This window comes from Urocitellus parryii, chromosome 2 (genome assembly GCF_045843805.1).
Source record: "Urocitellus parryii isolate mUroPar1 chromosome 2, mUroPar1.hap1, whole genome shotgun sequence".
Taxonomy (NCBI): domain Eukaryota; kingdom Metazoa; phylum Chordata; class Mammalia; order Rodentia; family Sciuridae; genus Urocitellus; species Urocitellus parryii.
In genome coordinates, this window is record NC_135532.1 from 129,107,069 (window position 1) to 129,132,889 (window position 25,821).

General features: G+C 35.7%; 1 protein-coding gene across 1 annotated transcript in view; it reads left to right on the forward strand.

Annotated features, from left to right (window-relative positions):
* The window catches only part of LOC113187260 (EGF-like and EMI domain-containing protein 1), a 528,706-nt gene that overhangs the window by 205,173 nt on the left and 297,712 nt on the right, over nt 1-25,821 (forward strand). The gene's annotated exons all lie outside the window — the stretch shown is intronic.

Below are 25,821 nucleotides of genomic sequence, written 5' to 3' on the forward strand. Positions count from 1 at the left end.
TCCAGGCTGTTTTGCATCAGTCAAGCCATCCTAATTATAAAAAGTCCAGAACTGGGACCCTTATTAATAGTGATTAAATTTTAGTATTTAATACTTCTAATATTTATAAAGAAGGAGTTTCTAGGAGGTGGCTCTGAATATGTTAACTTGTCTAAAAACATATTAATATTATTTTTTGTAGTGCACACATTGTTACTCTTTGTTTCCTGTGGGTGAAATTGTTAAGTCCTCTGAATACTATTATTAATAGCACAAATGTGTAGAAGCGAATATAAAAGTATTTATTCTTATGGAAACCATTTCACCAGAACTTTAATTTACCTAGTTGGAACTTTAGAGAATGTCAGTAATTTTTTGTGGGAATTAAAATTCAAGGTCATTAAGCCATTCCATTCAGAGTCCTATGCTTTTCATCCAATTGAGTCTAAACCTTTTTTTTTTTTTTACTTTGATCACCTTCCTGAGCCCTCTGGTTCAGGTTCTAATCCTTCATGTCTGCTCAAGCTCTAAAACTATTCATTTTTCTTTCTTCTTTTGCCCCAGTTATTTTTGCCCCAAATACTGTCATTATCCTCATCATACCAATAGCCGTCCCTGCTGCCAGTCCTGAAAAGCCTTGATAGCTCATTGCTATAACTTGGATGGGGAATGTCCCTCAAGGCCCAGGTGTTAAGGACATGGTCTATGGCTTGGTACTATTGGGAGGTAGTGGAGCCTTTAAGAGCTGGGGAGTATTGGAAGGTCTTTGAGTGTGCCTTGAAAGGGTCAGAGAGACCCCAGGACCTTCGTTTTCATCTTTTACTTGCGAGTCCTGAGGTATGCAGATTTGCTTCTTCATGTGTTCCTGCCTCAGAATGCCACCACAGGGCAAAAGCCCTGGGACCAACTGATCATGGACTGAAACCTTCAAAATTGTGAGCCAATAAGCTTATTAACACAGGTGTTTACTATTATGGTAGTTTACTGCCATTTCTATACTCATGCCACCCAGTTTATGTATTAGTCAGTTTTTTATGAAAAGAACAACAACAAAATACCTGAGGCTGGGTAACATTTTAAAGAAAAGAAATGTACTTATCTTTCAGTTAGAGGTACTAGAATATGGTACCATATCAGGTTGGCTTTAGTGAGGACCTGGCACTGGATAGCATGACAGTGGTAAGATTATGTGGTAAGGAGGATGGATCACATAGTGAGGTAAGAAGCTCAAGGGAGGGGAGGAGCCAGTAATAACCCCCTACTAATCCCATGTCTTAAAGAGCCTGCGGCCTCTTTACATCACCCACAGAGGGCTGAGGGTGCAAATAGTCAGTGGTAGAGCACATGCCTCATTCTAAAACTATTTATTTTTCTTTCTTCTTTAACCCCTGTTATAACTATTGCCTCAGCTGCTGTCATCATTGCCAGGCTCTGGGATTCCACCTCCAGCAGCACAGAACAAAAACAAAACAAAAAAAAGCCGTCAACATGCTAGTGACCAAGCTTCTAGAATACAACTCTTAGGGCATAAACCACATCCAAATCCAAACCACAGCACCAGATAGTTATAAGAAAGAAGTGGCAATCAATAGACTATGTGGAGCCTTAGAATTGACCTTTCCTAAGATCTTTATTTCTTTGTATGGCTTCTAGGTACTATCTAGTGTCCTTTCATTTAAACTTTCCACACTACCTTTGGCATTTTGTGAGGGGAAGGTATACTGGTAATAACTCCTTCAGTTTTTGATTGTCCAGGAAAGTCTTAATTTGTCCCTAATTTTGGAGGGAAATTTTTGCTAGGTATTGTAATCTTGCCTGACAAACTTGTTTTCTATTATCCCATTGCCTTCTGATCTCCTGAGTGTGATAAGATTTTTCTGTCTGCTCCTTTCATAGCTGTCTTTATTTTTCACAAGTTTGACTACAGTGTGTCTCAATGATTCTTTGATCATTTTATTATATAGCTCATTGACCTTTTTGGATATTTATATTCAGGTCTTTGACCAAATTAGAGAATATTTTGGTCCTTTTCCCAGTTTTCTCTCTTGCCCTTTCTCTTCCACATTCTGCTTCTGGGACTTCCATACTAAATATGTTTGTCCATTGGGTGAGCCTCACAGAACCTCTAGGTTTTGTTCACTTTTCCTTGATATTTTTTTCTTTCTTTTTCTCAGACTCTATATTTTCCATTCTCCTATTTTCTTTTTATATATTTTTACTTGTAGATGAACACAATACCTTTATTTTATTTATTTATTTTTATGTGGTGCTGATGATTGATCCTAGGGCTTCACATGTGCTGGGCAAGCACTTTACCACTGAACTACAATCCCAGGCCCCCATTCTTCTCTTATTAAGCTCACCAATTCTTTCTTCTGCCTACTCAAATACGTCTTTAAATTCCTCTAATGAGTTTGTCAGTTCATTTATTGTGATGCAGAATTTTTTTATGTTTTACTTCTATTTATTTGTATTTCCATTTGATTCATATATCATTTTCTTGACTTTTCCCTCACATCATTCTTTAGTTCTCCAAGCATCTTTAAGACAGCTCTTCTGACATTTTTGTGTAGCAGATTTGCCTCCAGGTCTTTATCAGGGAAAGTTTCAGTTTATTTTTTCTTTGAGTATGCCATATATCCCTGCTTCTTTGCATGGTTTGATTTTTTGTTGTTGTTGTTAAAAAAATAGACATTTACTGGGGCTGGGGTTGTGGCTCAGTAGTAGAAGACTCACCTAACTCATGCAAGGTCCTGGGTTCCATCCTCAGCACCACGTAAAAATAAATAAATAAAGGTGTTTTGTACAACTACAACTAAAAATAAATATTAAAAAATAGGCATTTACATCTAATAATGTGGGAATTCTGCATATTAGAATCTCCCTCGTCCCCAAATTTTGCTGGTTTTTGTTGTCACTGTGTTTTTGATTGTTGTGGGCTGTCTCTATGCTAAGGATCACCCGATGTGAAATCTGAATGTCATCTCAGATATTTTCTGAGCCCACTATTCCCCCTGAGCATGTGCCAAGACTTTCTGAATTTCCTAGTTTGTGCATTTATTTTTGAATGCTGTAGTCTTCAATATCTGGCTCTTGGAAGGAGAGATAAAAATAAAAGAGGAGAAAAAATGTGCCTATCCTTTCAATTTCATGGAAATCACCTCAACCAGAGGGGGTGTACCTTGATACAATGGAGCAGGTGCAACAACAATGGCTACTGCTCATTGTCTCTACCTCTATGATCAGAACACAGATCTCTGGTCTTTAGTGGACAGGATCCATTTTTTCCCCCACTCTGGCTCCTCCAGTCCATGCTCAAGCTGTTCTTGGCTCAAATGCACAACACAGGGCTCAGGGAAGGGAGCTGAATAACGACTACACGGTAAGAGCTGAGATAAACCTCAACTCACCTCAATCTCCCATCCAAGCCTTGGCCTGGACTTTGCAAGCCTTCAGTTGAGGCCAGACCCCAAGTATCAGGGAGATTTGGTCAATGCAATTATTGCCTAGATAAAGGGACAGATTTCTGGTGCTTCCTCCTCCGCTGTCCTTCTAGAAAACATCTCTATTGTTCTTTGTATACACATGCTAGTTAGAAAGTACCCAAGAGGACCTAAGGAAGGGGCTTTGTGTTTTAAAATTCATCCTGGAACATTACACATTAATTGAAATAGTTAAAAACCCCATCACAAGTAAGAGAAACCCAATTCAGAGTAGCTCAGGCAGAAGTGAAGAATTTATTATCCTAAGTAACTTCATTAAGTAAAGGAAGGGAGATGTCTGCTCTCCAGAATAGGAGTGAGTACACCAAAATCATAGCAGAACTCACTCTATAACTCCTCTCTCTTCTTTGACTGAAGAATCTCTTCTCCTAAGGTGAGTTTCCCACACAGTACACATCTGGTCCTTCAAAGTTCATAACTTTGTTGCTTGGTGAGCATTAGAATTCTTTTTGTAGTTCCTATGTGGAAAAAAAATCTAATTTTTTAATGAAGATTCTGGTTTTAAGGATATATTCTTTAAGATTGTCAAGCAGGAGTGTGTCTTGATATGGTTTACATCTTAGGAAGATCACCTTGGCTGTGGAGTTTGAATGTGGGAAGTTGGGGGATGGGAAGAGAGGAAAGCAAGTTAGGAGCTCATGATGATTATTCAGGTGAGAAGAAACAAGGCTTGGGGTGAGAAGGTCAGAATACAAAGGGTGGGAATATTCAAGTATATGGAAGATAACTGACAGGTCAGAAAGATGGATTGGAAGTAAGACATGAGAAATAAAAGATGAAACAAAAGTTAACTCCTGTGTTTTTGGCCTAAGAAATAGGGTAGGAGGTGATATCATTTAATAAGGAAGAAAATGTTTGTGTGGAGCAGGAATGGAGAACAGTGGTTGAAGACTAACATGCTTATTAAATACTCAATTGGAGACTCGAGTGGCCAGTTGTTTATCCAATTCTGGAACTCAGGTCAGAGGTAAGAACAGAGAAAAAATTATTGCAAGGACATTATAAGATTATCATTATATGAAGATAAGTGTTGTTTGCCCATAAAGTTTTATAGAATGATATAAAAATTCTTAGAATTGGAATAAGGGAGTTTAAGAAAGTAGTAAATCCTAAGATAAATATTACTGTATACTAGTAATAAAAATGTTAGAAGATATCAACAAGAAAAAAAATCTAGAAGTAGCCCTAGTAAATATACAGTCATATTTTTCAGCAATTTTTTTGTAATTTTTATATGGAGTCAAAAGATGTTCTTATATTGAAGACAGAACTTTGTCCACATTCTATCCAATTTTATTTTTATCGGAACCAGAATGAGTCAGAGAAACTGGTAGGAAGAACCTTAAAAAATACAAGACCTTTCATCTCTCACTTTCTCTCCATGAATGATTAGACTGATGGTGGACTCAGATAATACCAGTACTGTGCTTGGTATTCTAACTAAATATTTTAGTGTGAGTTTTTTGTTTGTTTGGTACTAGGGATTGAACCCAGGGATGCTTAACCACTGAGCCACATCCCCAGCCATTTTTATTTTATTTTATTTTTTTCATTTTGAGACAGGGTCTCACTATGCTTAGGGCTTCATTAAGTTGCTGAGGCTGGCTTTGAACTTGTGATCATCCTGCCTCAGCATCCCAAGTGGCTGGGATTACAGGGGTGTGTCACCACACCCAACTAATGGGAGCTTTTGACTACATAATATAGAAACTATAAGTTAGGCAGAAGGAGAAGAAGCTTGGTTTTAATAGAGGGACCGAATTGCTGCAAGGAGGGTAAAATCACACACTGAGTTTGGTGGAAATAAGAATCATACAGAAGCGGATCAATTGGCACTGCAAAGAAATTCAGGAGAGTGCAATAGACAGGAAGCAAGAAACAGAAATACGAGACTTCTCCGTTGTTTCAGAGAGAAAGGAGTAGCCTTGATGTTTGTCCTCCCCCCAATCCGGTATAGACTGCTTCCATTTCATTTACTCTTCTTGAGTAGCAGTATCTCCTGTCCTAGGTATAGAATCAGTAATGCTGATTCATGTAATAAAGAAATTATCCCAAATATGGAAAATTATGTATGTGGCCAAGTTATATAAAAGGAAAATAACTTAAATCATCAGTAAAGAGAAATAATTAAGTAGTAGTATTCATAAAAATATTATAAGCAAAATGACATATTTATCAGTTATGAATTCATAAATATATTGTTTTAAACATTCATATATTCATATTATATATATATATATATATATATATATATATATATATATAACAATTATATTCAATGACAGTTCAATTGCATGTATGAAAGCTCATGTTATGCTATTAAAAGCAAAAGTAGAATATAATTTTGGGGAGCAGATATGATGACACAATTATAGATGCATTCCCTAAACCATCAAACTCACCTGCTTGGGGTTATGTGCTATTTCTGCACACTAGCCACCCTGTCAAAAAGCAGGGCCCTTGGAGTTCTCTCAGTTATCTCTGACAGGTTTTCACAGGGTGCATTTATTCATGCTTTATAATAAATCCCTCTCTGGCCTTTGCTCTGGCCTCAAGTCTTAAACTAAGTATTGAAGGACCTTATGAGATTTCCACTCTGATGGGACTGGCTACTCTCCACTGGCCAATCAACATTGCTTCTCTAGTCTTGCAGTAGGAACCACTTTCTCCCTAAAACCCACAACAAAATTATTCAAAGTTTTGCTAAAGGCATGGGAACAACATAAGAAGAGTTCAAATTTGCTTTATCAGTAATGATTTATAGAATTTACAGTCTAATTGAAACCTCATATCTGATCTTTGCAGAAAGTCTCCATACACAAGTTCAACTTCCTGAAATAGGAATTTCTAAAAAGGTCCACACCTAGAGTCATGGCCCAAGTGCTGCAGCAACAGAGAGAAGAAGGCATTTCCCATAACGATCACCCCCTCTGAATTTTCTGACCCAGGATGACTAATGATAAAAACATTTATTTCCTGCAAAATAAATTTATTCTCATAAGGAGGATGCATTGATTTGCACAACTTGTCATTATCACTGTATTCCTATAGATTTCCCAAAGTTCAGATTGTTTGATCTTAAATAACATTTTAATGGACTCAGTCTAAACAAGGTGATTAGCCTATAGAGAATGAAGTCAGACATTCTCTGATTAGGGTGATGTGTCCTCTGCTATGATTCAATCTTCCCATTTCTTTGTGATAAAATGTTTGTATGAGAGTATACTATGCACTAAAGAATAATGATAAATCTTATCATAGGATAATCCAAATGTGGACTTAGGAGACAAAATATTTTCCAACTCTGCAAAGGTACAACTCTGCTAATAGAACTGCTCTATAACACTACCAAAACCCACAATGCTTTGTTGTATGTTGTCCCTGTAATATACAACAAAGTAATGGAAAAATGCCAACTGAATGCCTGATTAACCACACGGTTTGCAAAAAAAAAATGACTCTTTCAGCAAGAAAATTGCCTTAAGGGACATTTAGCTTTCTACCCCAAAATTCTGAAGCTGTTTACAATCACCAAAATGGTGTTATAAAAAAATGAAGTAATTTAAGTTACAGTTTTCAATGGTCATATATTTAGTGATGCTCTCTGGATAATGAGATGGTACCTTTTTAAAAATTTTTATACTTTTCAAAATGACTATATTGAATGTGTAATTTTAATGAGATAACTTTAAGAAGCCTATGATGGAGTTTATTTACCTTCATTTATTGAAAATGATAATATAATTCTTTGCCAAGATAGCTTATCAATGGCTTGAATACCACTGAACTGACAGAGTTTCATTTTAAATAAAAATTTCTCATCTTAGATAAAAACTAGATATTTCTATTAGTAGATGATGGATACATTTATAAAAATCTCAGTTGGAATTTATGCCAATTAGGGTGGATAAAGCCCAAAACTCCTAAAAGTTACAAAAATATTGAATCTCCTTTTCCCCTCCAATTAAATAAGAATATTATTGACTCTATGTTGTTTGGAAATTGAGAGGAGATTCTTTTTGGTTGTTTTATAAGTTTTCTTTGGGGGTATAGAGAAGAGGGGTCTGTCCAATTGGGGTTAATTACTGAACTACCAAATGAATGCTTTTTAAAGGACAAAGCCATGAATCGTTCTATAGCATGGGCTCTGAGATAACCAAGTTTTCAACATTAACAAAATTACTTTATCTTTTTATTATCATTTGTAATAGCATTTCTTATCTTGGATTTAAGTAATCATCTCAACTGTAATTTTTGAGCCAATTAATCATGCATACCAACAGAGTTCAAGTTGAATTAGATTTAAACTCAGTTCCCTTTGACTATGGTAGAAACTTTAATTCAATTTTAAGTAAAAAATAATTAAATGGATTGAGCTTATAAATGGAATATTCCAATTGGAAATGCCAAGAAGTCAATTAAGAAGTTTTACAGGGTCCCTGTGAATGAAAATATATCTCTAAATAATGTGATAAATATTCCCTTTATAGTATCGAAACTATTGTTGATTTCATTGTCTTTTTTAAAATTAGACTTGAGTACTTTCATTATATTTGACAAAAACCATTATACATGGTTGAAACTACTGTTTCTTAGTATAGATATCTAGGAAGACCTTTATCATTTCTTCTCTCCTTTACCAAAACCCTTTGGAGACATTTATTTTGATTTTTAGTTCTCTTGACAAAAGTATTTTCCTTTGGGTTATATTTTGGAATACTTATAAGCAATATTTTGCATACTGAGATTCAGTTCAGATATATATTGTCTGTAAACATTAAAACAACTTTTATAAATGTTCTAAAAATAATGATTAGGAAGATGCCTATCACAGCATGATCTTTAGATTCATTCTAGGTGTTTTGAAACTTCTCACAGAATGTTATTGCCCTTGGACTCTTCTTTCCTTCCATCAGCTGAAATGCCAACCTTTTTTAAATTTCATGTTTCACTCAGATGTAACTTACCCATGCTTTTTCTGACTTTCATAAGTGGTTCTCTTTGTTATAAGAACAAAGTGCCTGTGCCCTCTTATTTGATAATTATCAAGAAACTACAGGATCAAAAAAGGAATAGTTAATTTTAAGTTCTATTTTTTTCTCTGAATCTTCTATGCTGTTTGATGTCACTTCTTATTGACCAGAAAAGACAGTCTACCTCCAGTGGAGGTACAGATCAGCATACACAACTTCTGAACTCAAACAAAAGACATCTTCTAAAATAAGAATAGGATTTTTATTTAATTATTTTTGGACACATTATATATGCTGTTTATTTTTTCTGTCAAACACATAGCAAACAAGTCAAAGTGTCTGATTTCCATGAAAATTCACATAATTTTGGTAATACAGTATTGCATCTGCCTATATTAATTAGTTGATAATGTGTCCATTTTTATAGAGTAAATGTATTAGGCGAAAAACCATAATCCTAGTCTCCACTTTGTAATTATTGGAAAGGGGTGCATTTGTGGTCTTGAATTTTTTTTCTAGGTGCATTCTTATGCATTAGGTAGCTATTTGTTCTGCTGGATAATTTCTGTTAATTAAAGTTGATAATCCCAGAAAATGAAGCCAGCTTCATTCATCTCTTGAGTCATTATCGCCTCCTCTAAGTTTTAGATAATGAGGTCATCTGCCTCTTTGAAATGCCTCATGATTCTTAGCTGTTCTGAGAGAATGTCCATCTAAAACAGACTAAGATAATGAGACTCCTTTCCCACCTTATGGTGAGAAAGAACATTTTTTTCTTTTTTGCTTAGAAATGCTGTGTGGAGATAAGATTATCCACCTAATATTTTATGGTCCTCCTTCAGGGTTAGTTTCTCATGTTTTTAGTCTAATACATCTTGTTAAACAACAAAACAGGTATACTACCAATTGGCTTTAATCATGAGCTGTTTAAAAGTATAATCCATTCATCAAATTTATTTTTTAAATTATGGTTCCCTAGGCCATTCGCAAATATGCATTGAAACAGTTTATTAGCGTAAAGATTAATTGTGGTAATTTCATTGTCTAGGGATTAGATAAAGAGACCTTCAAGAACTCCTTCGGATGAAAGAAGTACTAAAAGGAAGAAGCAGCTCATTCTGTGGCTTAATATTTATGAGTCTGTGCTAGAAGCTTTACATAAATTTGAAAACTTTTTGTAGGTATTTGCCAAGTGAAAATACTGTACACTTGCTCATAAGCCCCTCTAGTCTTTGGTCTCATGGACTTTGTCCAATAAAGTTTGATATCTCCTGAAGGACTCAGAATTTATTGGCTTAATGAAGCAACTTGGAAAAAGTTTTGTGCAGTACCTTTTCTGTGCTCTAGGTGCTTTATGAGAGTTGCAAGGTATGTTCCAATTTTAAGCAATTCTTAACAAAGGGTTTATTTTCAATGTGACAAAATTGGACCTGAGAGAATAAATACATGAATATTTCTCTCTTTCTCTCTCTCTCTCTCTCTCTCTGTCTCTCTCTCTCTCTCTCTCACACACACACACACATACACACATACACACGCACACACACACACACACACACACATACACTAACACATTCTGTAGACTATGTTGAGGGGACCCAAAAAGGATCTTCCAAGCAACAGTTCCTATTGTATTAATGGAGAATGGTTTGTGATTCTAATGTATACCATTTTGTTATGGGATAAGATCTCTAAAAGATAGATTCATCCCTTATCTTCCTGAGTTTTTCTCAATACAGATTTTCACAGCTAGATCATTAGTACTGTACAGTGAGAATCCTAATTTTCTTTACTAAATCAGTTTCTAGCAGAAAAATTATCAGTCCTTCACTCAATCAGTTTCTAGCAGAAAAATTTTCAAGCCTTCTTAATTTAGAAGATAAATAAAAAGGGAACAATGTACAAGTTTGTTTACTGTTTAGAGATTAGATGGATCAATAGAGATGAATCTGGAAAATATCCTTTCAGTAAGCATGGATAGGAGTAAAGACTTTTCTTAATTGTGGCTGTATTTTAAAAACACTGATTCCTAGGTTCTTACTTGTAGTTAAAGGATGCATTTTTAAAAGACCATTTATTCCATTATTTTATAAATTTGCTTTCTAAGTGTATATTAAATAATAATCTTACCTCAGTGACACCGGTCAGAAAATATATTCACTATTCTCTGAAAAGGCAAATAAAGTCTCTAAGACTACCTATGAAGTTTATAGAAACACTTGAATGGTCAGCCAAGAGAAACATTTATAAGAAATGTTAAAAGATAATTTCTTAAAAGACAAATTAATGGCTCATACAAATATAAAATGAACATATATCAAAGATTTTATTTGATTCATTAGTTAATGAGAAAACCAGGAAGATGGTACAGCTGGTTGGAAGGACATTTAAAAATAAAAAAAATTAGAGAGATAGAAGCAAAAAGGAAAGGTAACACAAATGTATAAGTTGATGCTAAAATTCTCTGTCTAGCAGGCAAAAATGAATAGCATTCCTAAGAAGTCAACTAATTTGAATTTCTATAGATAAGATCCATCTGTGTTAGTTTTCTTCAATTTTCAGTGTTATTAAATCATTAAATGACAAATAGAGGCAGAGGTGACCAAGAAAAGCATACCAGACAAGATGTCCAGCAACCTTTCTGCCCTTTTCAAAGCCTTTCTTAATTTTTCCTGATAGTTTCCCATCTTCCCACAAAGCTTGCTAATTAAGCAACATCCATAAGTTTTGTTGTTGTTGTTCTTTTTATGAGAAAATATCTGAGAAAAAATAATCCCACTATATTCAGGAATGGGGATGCAGCTCAGTGGTAGTGTGCTGGCCTAGCATGCAGGAGACCCTGGTTTTCATCCCCAGGACCTCAACAACAACGTCAACAACAACAAAAACCACAGATTCAAAGAAATAATTTTAGGGCACCTACGTTGCCAAGATCAATAGAGCATTCTCCCTGCTGTCAAAACCCATTGAACTTCTTGAAAGCAGCAAGATCTGGAATGACATGTGCGGTAAGCAATGAGTTGAGTGTTGAGAAGGCTTGACCTGGGAAGATGAGAGAGAATGGCGCTGGATATTAAACATCAGACTCCACTGCCCACAAATAGACACTCCTCATCTTCCATGTCTAATTCTTCTCACGTTCAATTCTTGGAGCAGAGGACAGATTCTCCCCTCCATGAAGGAAGTCTAGTTGAGTGAGTGAGCTGTGTCCAACTCATTTACACAAACTTTGAACACAGAATTCAAGAGGCTGTAGATGTAGTTTCCTGATCTAAACTATCCTGCTCTGAGTTGTAGGGAAAAAAATATCAAAAAACAATTTGATATCTAATGTTGGAAGGTCAGAAGTCCAGTATGAAGAAAGTTGCATCTCAGCTTGGACATTTCTGAAACCCGTTGGCAAGGCTGCAAGTAAACATAGTTAATGTGAAGGAGCCAAAATTCACTGAAATTAAAAACTCTGTATCTATTCACAAAGGAGGAAACTTTGTGTGTACCCTGAAAGAGTTTAGTAAAATCCAAGTGTCATTTAAAATAGTTTCCAGGCTGTTACTGTGATCATTGAGTTTGGAAGACTATATATGTAGTGTTCTTACTTTACAGAGTTCTGTCTTACATTTTAGTATCGTAATTAATTACAGTACACTTATAAACTTTGCCCATGACCATTTTTTAAACAGGTTTGGAAATTTCTTATACTCATTTTACTGAGCCTCATGTCTCATGTGGTAGTTCCTGTAATAGATGAGTCCTGTCCTACTCATTAGTAGGACAGATGTTTCCCCAGGACTGCTGAGACCTGTTCTTAGTAATGATCATTAGAATCTAAAAAAAAAAAAAAAAAAAATCTCTGTTTTATTAAGATGTGCTTCCAAGGAGAAATCTTTCATTTTAAAAGATAAAGGGCTTCTGGCTTGTCTTATTCACCAAAGCCCAAAAATCTAATGTAGGCTGGTAAAATATTCTAAATACAGTTGTTTGGGATCTCTGTCTTGATTGACATGTGATAAATTATAAAAATGAATAAAATAAAATAGCTGAGAAATTAATTTTGACTTTTCCTAAACTAGCAACAAAATTTAGTGAATTATAGGATTATGAACCACAGTAAATTATTAATTTACACTCTCGCTTTTAAAAAGTCTCTACAGTTGTGTACATCAGTTGTTGAATGAATTTTGTGCAGGGATTGGTGATTCTCACTCTGCCCTTCCTACCTTTATAATTTTATTCTTGATCAAAAGGGACATTGCTTTTAGATAGAATTTAAAAAATCAGAAATAGTGTATCTTCCAATTTAAAATGTAGAGCACAGATTAAAGAAAAAATTAATAATGAGAGTTTTCTTGGAAATTTGAGTGTTTAGGCAATGTAGATGTGCCTGTGAAATTTATGGACTTGGTTAAAAATTATCACCTGATAAAAATAAATTTAATAAGAATCAATTGAAATGAATGATATTTGCATTGGCAGATGTATTTGGCATCTAAGAGGAAAGGTTATACATATGTTGCTAATGAACTCATAGAATAACCTGGCATCTTTTAAATCTCATAAAAAGAGTAGAAAATCTTCTGGATATTAACTAAAATACTATCAGTATAAGATTTCTCATTGATCTCGGGGTAATATTAAAATATTGTGAGTTTTGTTTGACGGATAATAAGTAATATTAGAAACTCATAGATTGGAAAGAATTAATTTAGAATAAAGTTGAGAAGACTTTCCTATGTAAGGGATATAAAGGGAAGGCAACCAGAAAAGTATATTTTATATTATAAAATACATTTAATACTTGATTTTAAAGTCAGGAGACATGTCTTGGGTACCACCTTGTCACTTGTTAATCATCTATCCTTGGGAATATTGCTAAGCTGTTTCCTCTATCCTCACCTTTCAAGCAAGATTAATGATACTATCCCAGACTAGTTGTAAGGAATAAATTAAATAAAATTACCTATACTAATAAAATTATCTGCACATAGTAGGTGTTCAATAATTATTTATTGACATTGCTTCTTCCTAAAGTCTATTTGGAATGATACACTGAACAACTTAGTTCCCTTTGCTATGATCCTGTGATAAACCTCTCTACGTATCTCACCACATCAATAGGGGACCACATCAAATTATCCTGGTAACAGACACATGTACCAGCAGTACCTGTGTGATGCTAGAAAGTCTAGGTAATGTAGTGGAAAATATAGAGATATATAGTTTGAAAAACACCTCTCAACTGATTCTGATATGATTCCCTCTAAGAAATGACTTAACATAATTACAATTTTTTGAAGCATATTAAAAGCAGGCAATGGGTTTGTGAATGAAATGTACAAATTTTTTGGCTCTGGAAATTAAAAGTATAAATTGCCTCATTATTATTATGAATCATTAATTAATCATTGATTGTGTTCAGGTGAGCTATTAAGATTCAGAGCTGTATACCTGAGGACCCAAAGCATTACAGTGGAATGGCCAGGGAACTAAATTTTCTCACATATTTTTGTCTGTGTTACTTCAGAAATGGACTGTGCTCTTTCATCAGAAGGGATAGTTGTCTGATCAACCAACCCTCTTAAACCAGAGGCACACAATTTTGGAGACTAAGTAACATCCCATCAGTTGAACTAGAAACCTTTTCTTGAAGGCTGCGTACTGGTTTCAAGCAAAAATGAGGAAAAAGTTTAATAATAGAGAACGTACTTTTAAGTATGTTGTTTTTTCTTGGGCACATTGTATATGCTGAAAAGTTAATGCTGTTTTTAAAGTTAATTCATGATAATTGAACTGAAGTGCTCTGAAAGTGCTGTTAGAGTCTATTTATGAACCCAGTGCCCTCTTTGTCAATTCAGTAAAAGCACCATTCAGTAAAAGAAAGGAGAGTGAGATGGCTGCATGGTGTGCACTTAGCCATATGTGTGTCCTTTCCCCCTAAAGTATCTATTTTTCTAAGTGCTTTTTTTTTTTCTTTTAATCCGTCCACCTCATTGAGTCAGCAGGCTTACTAGGCCCATTATCACTCCACTCTGAGCACTGGGAAGGGCTGATAAATGTGTTTTGGTAATGATTCACCACAAATCACTTTTGTTGCTCTGAAGCGTAGGTCAGTTTTGGCAGTGTAAGTCAGCAGGAGGAGTGTTTGTGGGACCTTCGACTTAAATAAATAAAAACCCATACTGACAAATATTTTTAAAAACATGTAACACCTCAACTTTGTTTGAGTGTGGTTATATTAATTGGTTATGCAAGTGCTGTCAGGAGAGAATCTTTTATGTGAAATGTGATACTTCTACCTAGCAATTGCATTTTATAATGGCAAAAAGTTTTGAACCAACTTTATCTTCAACAATAGCAGATTAATTGAATTATGCCTTATTCAAATGATGGAATACTAAGTAGGCATTTAAATGGTGATGTAAAATAATATTTAATTACATGTAAAATTGTTTCCAGGGAATTAAATGAAATAGGATAATATAGAACAATATTATTATTATTTTTTAAATTTCTCCATATGAAAGAATAAAGACACACATATAAAAATCATAGCACAGCGATGTGATTTAAAATTTTTATTTTTTATTCATTCTATTATCTTTAATAAATATGAATCATAAGAAATTATAAGAAAATAATTAAAAAAACCCTAAGCTTTTAAGAATATGTGCCTATCTAAGAAGTTCAGGCTTTTGAACAAAAGGAAATTAGAAACTGGAAAAAGCTTACTTCAGTGTATTTCTAATCAATTACTCAACCATATTACATAGCTCTGAATTGAGCATTCTAGGAACCATTATAAAATAAAACTATACTGAAGAGAGAATCATATAGTGACCATGAGCATGTATTTGGGGGGAAAAAGGTAGAAACCTGAGCAATGTGTGTGTGAAAGCTTACAAATTAATTGAATCTATAATGATGTCTTCTTATGCTGAAAATGGCATTGCAATTATTTGGAGGTAATCAACTAGAGTGCATTATTGTGTATAAAATTGTGTTTTAAAGTGTTTGCAATATAAAATGCTTATAAAATAAAATATTTCATGAACTAACAAGAAATTGTGGAAATTAAGGCAATTTTAGCTAAAAGTTCCAGGCACTAGAATTGGCCAAGGTCCTTTGCAGCAGTGTTTATGTAAAAGCAGGCATTCTGGGGGTTTCGGCTGGTGGTAATGGGAAGAACAGGGAGTCAGAATGGCTTTCTATTTACCTTGTTGGCCTGTGTGACCTCTTTGGACCTTGGTTTTCTAATCTGCAAATTGGAGAAAATAAGAATAAATACCTATTAAAGCTGTTAAATAAAAAGCAATATTTAAAGTGCCTAGAAAAAGGCTTGCCAAATAGCAATGATTCAATGAATATTAGCTCTGTACTTGAATTTGGAATCTCCCTTGGTGATTCAAATTTAATTATTGGAAAGGCTAATGGCTTCAAAAGTAGCCATTTTAGAGAGTGAATTCACAGCAGGGAGAAAAGCTCAAGCAGTTATTCCTTCACAGAACTCCATGAACGGGGTCCTGGGCTAATTTATTCAATTTAATACCAAAGGGCCGTGGAACAGTGAGTTTTCAAATTTCTATCATTTGTTTGGGTTCATTTTTGACTTTGATAAGTTCACAAGTGCAGAGATTCTTTTAGCTAGAGAACAAGTTGAGTTTTCAGCCTAGAAACTCCATATTCCGTGGGTTAGCTTGATTGACAGCCATTCTGAGGGAGACATTCAGAGGTAGAATAACAAGTCTGTGGCAATTAAAAGACTGAACTTTTGAATAAGGAAATTAGGTTGGGATTTCGTCATCGTGACATCTATTTGACTTCCACGAACAGTACCACAGAAAAAAAAAATTGTGGATCTCTTTCCAAAAAAAAAAAAATAATAATAATAATAATTGTTGTAGGGAAAAGGGAATGCTAAAACAGCTTTACGAAATTTCCTTCTCTGGGGTGTTGTACCAATATACCCTCTGAAATGCAGTTCACCTTTAAACAATTTGGAATCACCAGAATGATGATTGTGACTGTAATCTTTATCCAAAAAGTTGGACAATAGCAGCACATGGGCTCAGCTATGTCTCCAGCAGTGCATCCCCACCAACTGGGACACAGATGTGAGGGTGTTTTCTTGGAGCCACATGAATCCAGAGGTTTCATTCAGTTTACAAAATAAGAATCTTATCTCTTTTAATCTATTTCATTCTCCAATCATTGCAGCCTGGAGCTCCTTGTACCTGTTTCTAAGTCACAATAATTCTGGAATGATCGTTTCACTAGCCAGGCAGGGGGAATAAAGTTCTCCAAAAGCTTTCAGGATAAAAACAAAGCAGTTCTATGATTGTCAAAAGCTTTAAACATCTGAGTTTGGTCTTGGAAAAGAGCACTGTGTAATATCTTTTCAGACTTGTATAGCACATAGAAATGGATAGTATTAGACATATGGAGTTGTTCATTTTGCAGAATACTAGCTATCAGATGTTCTTAAATAACAGGATGAAGAACACATGCTTAATTAGCTCAATTGTTTGTGGATAACTGTATTGATGCTAGACTTTTCTTTCCATTTCAAGTTTAGGATGCCTTCAAAATTCTCTCTGAAACCTGCTATAGTATATAATGCTTGCACATTATATTTTAATACAATTAGCCTGACTTACAATTATATATTAATACAATCTAGCCCTACTGAAATCCTGCTATGGTACATCAAAATCTTTCTACTCAGCAACAAGATCATCATGTAAAGTGATATAGCCATACCTAAAACTACAATTTTATGGGCTGTACATAAAATTTGAGGACATCATACTCTATGACCTACATTCAATTGTGAGCACATTTTCCTATTATTTTTATTTGTAAAAGATAGGCTTTAATATGACCTAGTAGATTTAATTTTTATTTTAGTCATTTAGTCATTGAATGGCTGTTTTAAATTTGATGAAGTCAAATGCTGAAGATATCAAGGATAGGAAAGGGTGCTAACTGTGTTCAACTATAAAGGGTGCAGCTGCCACTCAGCTCCTGTGAGTTGTTGTCAGGCAATAACAGGGGCCTAATGGGTGCACGTGTATTTGTTTCCTGTGACTGCTATGACAAGTTGGCACCACCTTGGGGCTAAAAGCAAGACCCATTTATGATCTCACAGTTTTAAAGTAAAAGGGGTCTCACTAAACTAAAGACAAGGCATTAGCAGGGCTGGACCCCTGTGATGTTACATCAGATCCAACTGGATGATTAGGGTAATATCTTTAGTGTAATATAAATTCACTAGTAAATTCCATCTGTAGTCTTGATTCAACCTTACCATGTTTATTAGTGAAGTTTCACCAGAGAAATGAAACTAATAAGACATAGACTGATGGTAGATGACAGATAGATAGATGATAGATAGATAGATAGATAGATAGATAGATAGATATAGATAGATAGACTGACTGATAGGTATAGACATATGTAACAGTATGTTTATTATAGGGATAATCTCATTTCCTACCTGAAAAATCTTGGTGTCTGCATGCTAGAGAACCAAGAAAGCTGATGGTGTTATTTATTTCAAGTTCGAAGATCTTATTTGAATCAGAGTGCTGATGATGTAAGTCCTTGTCTAACTCTGAGAGCCTGAGAAACAGGAGCACTGATGGCTAAAGGCAGGAGGTGATGAATGCCCCATCTCAAGCAAAGAGGGTCAATTCATGCTTTCTCTACTTTTTTGATTTATTGAGGCCCTCAAAGTATTGTATAATGCTCACTCACACTGGTGAGAGTCAGAACAATCCTTTACTCAGTTGGCTGCTGGAGATGCTAATTGCTTCCAAAACATAATCACAGATACAGCCAGAAATAAGTTCTTTGCTAACTATATGGGCATCCCTTGGCAACGTTATATTGGCCCATATTCACAGATCTATGGGTTAAGGTGTAAGCATTTGGGGGGAGCTATTCTGCCAATCACAGAATATATTTTCATTTTTAAGATATCTGGAATTCTCAATTTTATGTGAAATATATGGATATTTCAATATTCAAAATGAATTATTACCTCTGTTAAAGCTATGAGGTACAAAGTATCTCCATAGGTCCATCTTGACTTCCAGGCTGCCTGTTGACAGCCACTGGTCTATTGCATACCTGACCATGCAGAGTACCATGTATCTGTACTCATGGTTTTAAAATCTAATTGAGAAAGTAAACACTAAATAACGTCCTTAAAGCAATATTTGAACAACAGTACACAGAACACTGTGTAGGGACGAAGGGAATGATCACTGTAGGATGAAACAAAATAAGTATAAAAAAATGATGGCCCTAGACTAGCAAAAAGGAATTGTTAGGGTCTGTAAACAAGTCAGGATGGGGCCTGGCATTTTGCCAGAGGGAGTGGTTTGTGAGGTGGTGCCAGTGAGCCATTAAGTGTGGAGATTCCTTATTGGTTGACTGCTGTATCTAGTTTATGTTAATTAAGATAAGCTGTGTGGAATGTATATATACCCCTCCTGTCCTACAATAAACGGCTCCCACTCCTGCTGTATCAATGTACAAAAGTTGCTCGTCACCCCCCGGTTATTTTGCTGCAGCCAGACTGCGGCAAGGAATTTAAAAAATATTGTGATTGGGAAGAATAAGACTATCAACAGAAGGAATAGTGAAAAAACAGAATGTTGAGATGTCCAGAGGCAGGTTTTGCTAGATTAGGGAACAAATTGAGGATAGTTTCTTTGTTAAAATAGATCAATAAGTAGGACTTTCTTTAGAAATTGTCTTTTGAGATGTAATAAACTGTTGTTTTAAATTCTTGAGCCAGAGAAATATGTAAATATATTTTAAGAATGATCATAGAAGAGAAGAAAGCATAAATACCAGGAAGATAACTGTAAGTTTTAGTTATTCAGGAATGAGATAAAGACAATGATAAGCTTTCAAGTGTGGGTACAAAGAACACAGAGGAATCATTGACTGAAACATAGAATCTGGTATTTAATACCATTGAATTGAGTGCATTTTTTTGCAAGAGCAAAGAGCTTGAAGTCAAGGACCAAGCTTTAAGAGATACCTACATCACAGTAGTGGGGAAAGGTGGGAAAATAAAAGAAAGGGAAGAGTAGAACACAGGGTCTCAATACTCAAGTGAGAGGAAGTTTTAGGATACTAAAAGGATTCCACAGTAACAAATACATTATATTGCAGTGTTAGATTTCTTGACTAATACAGAAACAGAGAAAAAATATTTAAAAAGAGACTTGTTCAAAAATGTTTGCATTGGAGTTTGAGGCATAAATGACATGTCATCTGGGTGTGCAATAATGGGATAACTTGTCTAGAGTGCTAGACAAGTTGGTTGAAAACCTGGATAACCTGAAGAGGAGGGTGCAGCAGACATATTTGAAGAGTTTGTAAGGTCACAGCTTCATCTATGAGATGTGCTCATTCAACCTTCTGTTAAGTCTAGGAAACCCTTTTCTCCTATATAATTGTATCCTGTAACAGCATCAGAATCAAGCTAGGAAAATCAGAATCTCTCCTCTAGAAATTTCTCATTGAGCTTGAAAAACTTGTCAATTATTTCTGTGGTGACAAGAAATGAGGATTTATAAGCTCAGGTTCTGAATGTGCTATGTGCACATTCATAACAGCAGTGAGAATCTGTCAAAGGGTAGGGGGAGAGAGGAAGCAAGGACAGACATAGGGTGGGGGTGGAGAGGTAGGAAGGGGCAGAATGAGGCAGAGGCAGCCCACATTCCTGCTGGCTTTGCTGGTCCTGCTTTGAGCTCCTTCTGACATTTCTCTCATCCCCCAGGTTTTGTGATGATCCCATTATTTTACTTGGGCATTTCCCTCTTCTTGCACAAGGTTGAAGTGATGCTATTGCTTTTAAGTAAAACCATAATAAATAAGACATGAGTAAAAGATAAATGCAGAATATTAGCTGATGTCTTGGGGTTACCTTTTCCCTAAGTGATCGGGAAATGGATTATACAATGAATAATCTGGAAACCCAGAAAAAAAGTGGTATTTGAAAAATTTTTTTCTAGTTAGTTATACATGATAGTAGAATGCATTTTGATACATCATACATAAATGAAGTATAACTTCTTATTCTTCTGGATGTACAGGATGTAGAATCATACTGGTTGTGTAATCTCATATGCCATAGGGTAATAATGTCCAATTAATTCTATCTTTCCTATTCCCATACCTCCTCTTCTCCCTTCACTCCTCTCTGTCTAATCCAAAATACCTCTGTTCTTCCCTAGCCCACCCCCCTGCCTTATTGTGCAAAAGTGGTACTTTGGAAGACTCATGTTCTTCATTCCGTGATTATTTCAAGCCTCAGTTTAGAGGATATTTTTGAGAGGTTTTTCTTAAAATGCTACTCTAGTTAAGGTGCCTGCTATAGTTTAGATCTCAAATGTCCCCAAAAGGCCCATGTGTTAAAGGTTAGGTCCTCAGCATGGTGCTGTTGGGGGATGGCAAAATGTTAAAAAGACGGGGCCTACAAGGAGGTTTTATGTTATTGGCAGGTCTTCAAAGGAGATTATGGGATCCCATCTCTTGTTTTCTTGAAATTCCCAGCCAGGAGATCAATTGGCTTCTGCTGCTACTCACTCTGCCATGGCATATTGTGCTACAATAGAACCCAAAGCAATGGAGCTAATTGAATATGACCTAAAACCTCTCAAACTGTGAGCCAAAGTAAACCTTCTCTCTTTTTAAGTTGATTTATTTCAGGTGTTTGCTACAATAACAGAAAACTAACAACAATTTTCAATATGTGTCTTCAAAATGTTTCTTCCAACGTATTGCTGTAAGCATCCAGTATCACAGCTTTTATTTTACTGTATTTAATTTGTGAGGGTACTTATTTGTAACAGCCTCAAGATTTTAAACTCTATGAAGTCGGGAGTCATATATTTTCTAAAAACTACATCAGATCTTCCCTGCAGATACCAACACTTGTCTGTTTTCTACGGTGTAAATAAAACCTCTTTCAATGAAAAAAGCTCTCCCCTGAAAAGTTTAAAGTAGAAACTTAAGAGTTGATATTTGCAGAATCATAAAACCATGCCTCAAGTCTGAAAATGCGCTGTTTAACTTACTTTTATAATTTTGAAGTATTAAAAATGTATTTAGAAACTTCTTTCAGGAAGTTGATGATTTCTTTAACTATTGATAACAATTACTTTCAAAAGCAATCTTGAACGTTATTATATGATGGATTTAAGAACCTACGTTTGTTTTATACAGATATGAAAGATGAAGAAAACTATACAAGTTTCCTGATGATTTTTAATTTGTTTTAGCACAAATGCTGTTTAATAAGGTATATAAATTGCAATTAGGGGGGACAAGAGGGGAGAATACAAGAGAGGGATTACTACCATGTCATAAAATGAGTTGGATACTTGACCAGTCTACATAACTACTTTCTAGTTTTTGAATATTTGGATAAAACAGTTTTTGCAGGCAGGTCTCCAAGTTCATTGCTGTAAGGAGTGATGCTCACCCCTCTAATAATCTAAAGTGAAAGCATCAGCCTGGAGCTCCTCTCAGTTAAGATCTGAGACCTATGATAATAAGGATAAAGTTGCAAAGATGATGACTGAGTTGTAGAGAGTTCAGGTCCAGTCCATATATTTTTGGATTAAGAGATGGAAAGCTTAATCATTGTTCCCAAGGATCAATTACATACTATGAGCCTCGTGCAAATTAGCCATCTTACTAGAACTGACTTGATCAAAGTTGACTCCTATGTTTGAAAACAACTCCAAAGATGCATTTTGGGCTTCTGAAAATAAGAACACATTTATTTATTCATACCCACACCTTAGCTCCATCTTTCCCTTGCACAGAAAAGTAGCCAACACATAAGGGGAAGGCCACCATGTCATTCATGTCGGTGTCAGCAGGTATCAGGTTGTCAGTCCTCCTTGGTCTTCCTGCACGCAGAGCTATCTGAATCAATTTTTTTCCCCTCATTGAAACCCATTCCATCATCTTCTGAACATATTGATCTTCAGTCATGCACATACTCATCATACTCTTCTGGTGTTTCTGCCTGCAGGCCTCTCCTTCTCATTATTTCTGTATTGGTCACTCTGTCCTCACAGCTGATACCAATCACACTTCTTACAAGTGCATTTCAAAGGCACTGAGCCTCTGGTGTTGCGCTCAGGAAAATAACACTGGCTCTCTCTCCTTTGTACCTGCAATATAGGTTCACTTAGCTGATTTAATGTGACTGCTAGTCAACATTTTAAAAAATTTCATAAAAGTACATGCATTTTGAGCCCCTCTTCATATTCCCTTTTCACCCTATACACAAGTGAAAAGAGAAGAGTTTCATATAAAGAACATATAGAACAATCATAGCACATAGAAAAAGAAAGGATCAATATTAATCATGACTCGCAGCCATATTCCTTTTGGCTATGATCATCTTAGAGCCCCTGAGAGGGGGCTCAGCTGGCTGCATTTTTAAAGGAGGACCCTGTGGGAGAGCCAAGAGGTGGCCAGCAGCACGTCTGGTGATTCTGTTTGTGACACTGCATTCCAACAACTCCACAAACCTGCCTTCTTGAAAAGATTATGTATGTTCACTGGATTTCAAGTGGAAATTTTCACAAAATTGTAACTAGGTGATGATAATCCGAGGTGAGGATTTGATCCTTCCTCACCTATTGCACAGATTCTTTAAGACATTTGTCCAAGTAGATTCATAAAAAATAATAATACTAGTTAAACCTGATTGAAATGCCGCAGTCTGGCTGGGCACAAAATCACGAGCCACCACACACCTTGTAGATTCAAACAGCAACTCTTTATTCTCGAACTGTCACTGGCACTTTACACACACGTTCTGGGGAAATCCACATTCTGGGCAAAATTTACGTACTCCACCAGGCTCTGAATCCCAAATATTTTCTGAATCCCTCGAGAACTCAGGGAACTCAAGGAGCAGGCGGGTGCTTGAGGCAGCAGGATACGCCCTATTCCCAGCAGGTACACCTTAAACCTGGAACCGCCCTAAACCCAAGGAGGGGGATACTCCTTAATCCCAGCAGGATACACCCTAAACCTGGATCCTCCCTGGTCCTTGAGCAAGGTCACCTTACTCAAGCATACATGCCTTGTCACTGCAAATGACCTGGGTCCAAAGGCAAGCCCATTTCCACAATGGAGAGTCCTTCCTCTAAGCAACATGGAGTAGGCTGACAAAGAAATTGCCATGTGTCATTCGTACTTGGCAATGGCTCTCAGCATTGAAATGTTATGATTCCATTTGTGGGGCAACCTACTTTATTACAGCAAATTCTCAGTAATTTAAATTAACTGCTGTCCACATATTGCAGGTAAAGCAGTTGTGCTTTAGAAACATGAAACCTCATATCCCACCTATTCTGGAATGAACATTTTTTTTTTCACAATTTAACACTTTCAAACTGGGCTGGGTCTTATTATTAATATGTCTTATGAATATAACTGGCAGTTTTATTTTTCTGAAAGACAAAATAAAAATATATTATATACCCAGCAGCAACTTAAATTTTACAGAGTATGATACCCTCTCTAAAGGCCAAAGAATTCTAAAAATTTTTGCTGTTCTGGCTCCAATTTTTAGGAAGAATAATTATTCAGGTTAAAGGAAGCCATCTCTGTGGCACTGGATAGGGAGAATAACCTTGGGAATATCTTCCAGCTTTGAGTCTTTCTGATGCTCATATTTCATGTGAAGATAAGGAGAGGACTTTTAAGTCTCTTTGCATTCTGTTTTTGGAATCTTATATTCCCTGAACTTTTCCTATACTCTTTCCTGTAGTCCTCTGCAGTCCTTGAATATACAGGTTATCCTCCCAGGATTTATAGCCTAATTAATCAAAGACAAGGGCAGCCATCTCTTTGCTTAGGGACTGATAGTTTTCTGTTACACATTAGGGGATGTGTCCCAGAAGGCATTTATCTTTCTTTACTTGCCTTTCACATTGAGGAGTGAGTGAGAAAAGCAATAAGTGGTTTCTCCTCTTCTGAGGGTTTCAGCATCCTTTTGCATGGCTTCTCATGTTCCTTGGCCTCCTGTTTTAGTAGCACTTCAGAATGTCTGCCAGTCTGTTTTAGAGACAGTTTATTGGCTGTGATACTGAGAAACATGCAACTTATGTTTCTTAGCTTTTTTTTTCTGCTATATTTTCCTTTCCAAATTAATACCACAAATGGCAACCATTTAAAAAGCGGGAACTTGTCAAAGGAACTGGAAAAAAAATATCATCCAATCCCAGACTTCTGTGATATAATGTTAATGAAATATTTTGGTATACTGAAACCTCAATTTAACACTGGCCTGGTAAGTGAAACTGTCTTGTAATGAGTAACTTTAAGTCACAAAAACTCTTGAAATGTTTCCAAAGATAATTGTAGTTTTATAATACCAAATTTAATCTTGGAGTAAATCATATAAATAACTCCAAATACTTAACAGTCTCCCTGTCAAAGATCAATCTCATTTTAGTTGTGACATAAAAGTTTTTATTGACCTTTGGTAAATGTAAATATTCAGGAATCTTCTTATAACTGGATCATTTGTCATAAGGTAGATATTCTTAAAATTAGAAATTAGATGGCAAATTTTAATACTCTTATAACAGATTTTTAAATTACAAGATTCTATTTTGTAAATCATAAAAAAAATGAATTTTAAAACCATGACCCCAGTCTTACACCTATTTTTTTTACTAGAATTATTATTATTTTTATTTTTTGGCTTACAAGCAAATAAAGGTCAAATTCTCATTTGCAGGAATTGAGGAGTTTCCCACCAGAAGAAGTTATTTCTTGACTCTTCTTCCCCCTGCCTGACTTCCACTTTCTTGTCACCTGTCTGTCATGCAGTTCATGCACATCCGTTTTGTTTCATCCCGGGCTGAGAAATGTGGTTGAGTGATTAGTCCAGTTTTATGCTCTTATCTAACACATCACACTTACGTAATTGTGACAAAATGCTACTACATATAGACTTGCCTGAGTTTGTACCTCTGTCATTTATCACACAGCTGGTGTAAGCATCACTCCTTCAGAAATGAAGATGAGTAGGGCAATCTATATCAGTTGTGGGACTAGGTGTCAAAAAAAATGCAGCCTCCCACTGGGAGCTAAGAAAGTCAATCTCTTCCCACAGGCAGTGAATGGGTGACCTCCAAGGGACTGCAACCTCTGGCACTAGATGCCAGAATTTGGGGTGGGCAAGAGTTGATAGCTTAGTGCATTGTAGTGCTGGCAGCTACCTGAGGCTTGGTGCATGCCTGATTAACTTTCCTGTGCTCTCACCCAGGCCTTTATTCTATGACCAGGCCCAGTTGCCACCACTCCATACACAGAGT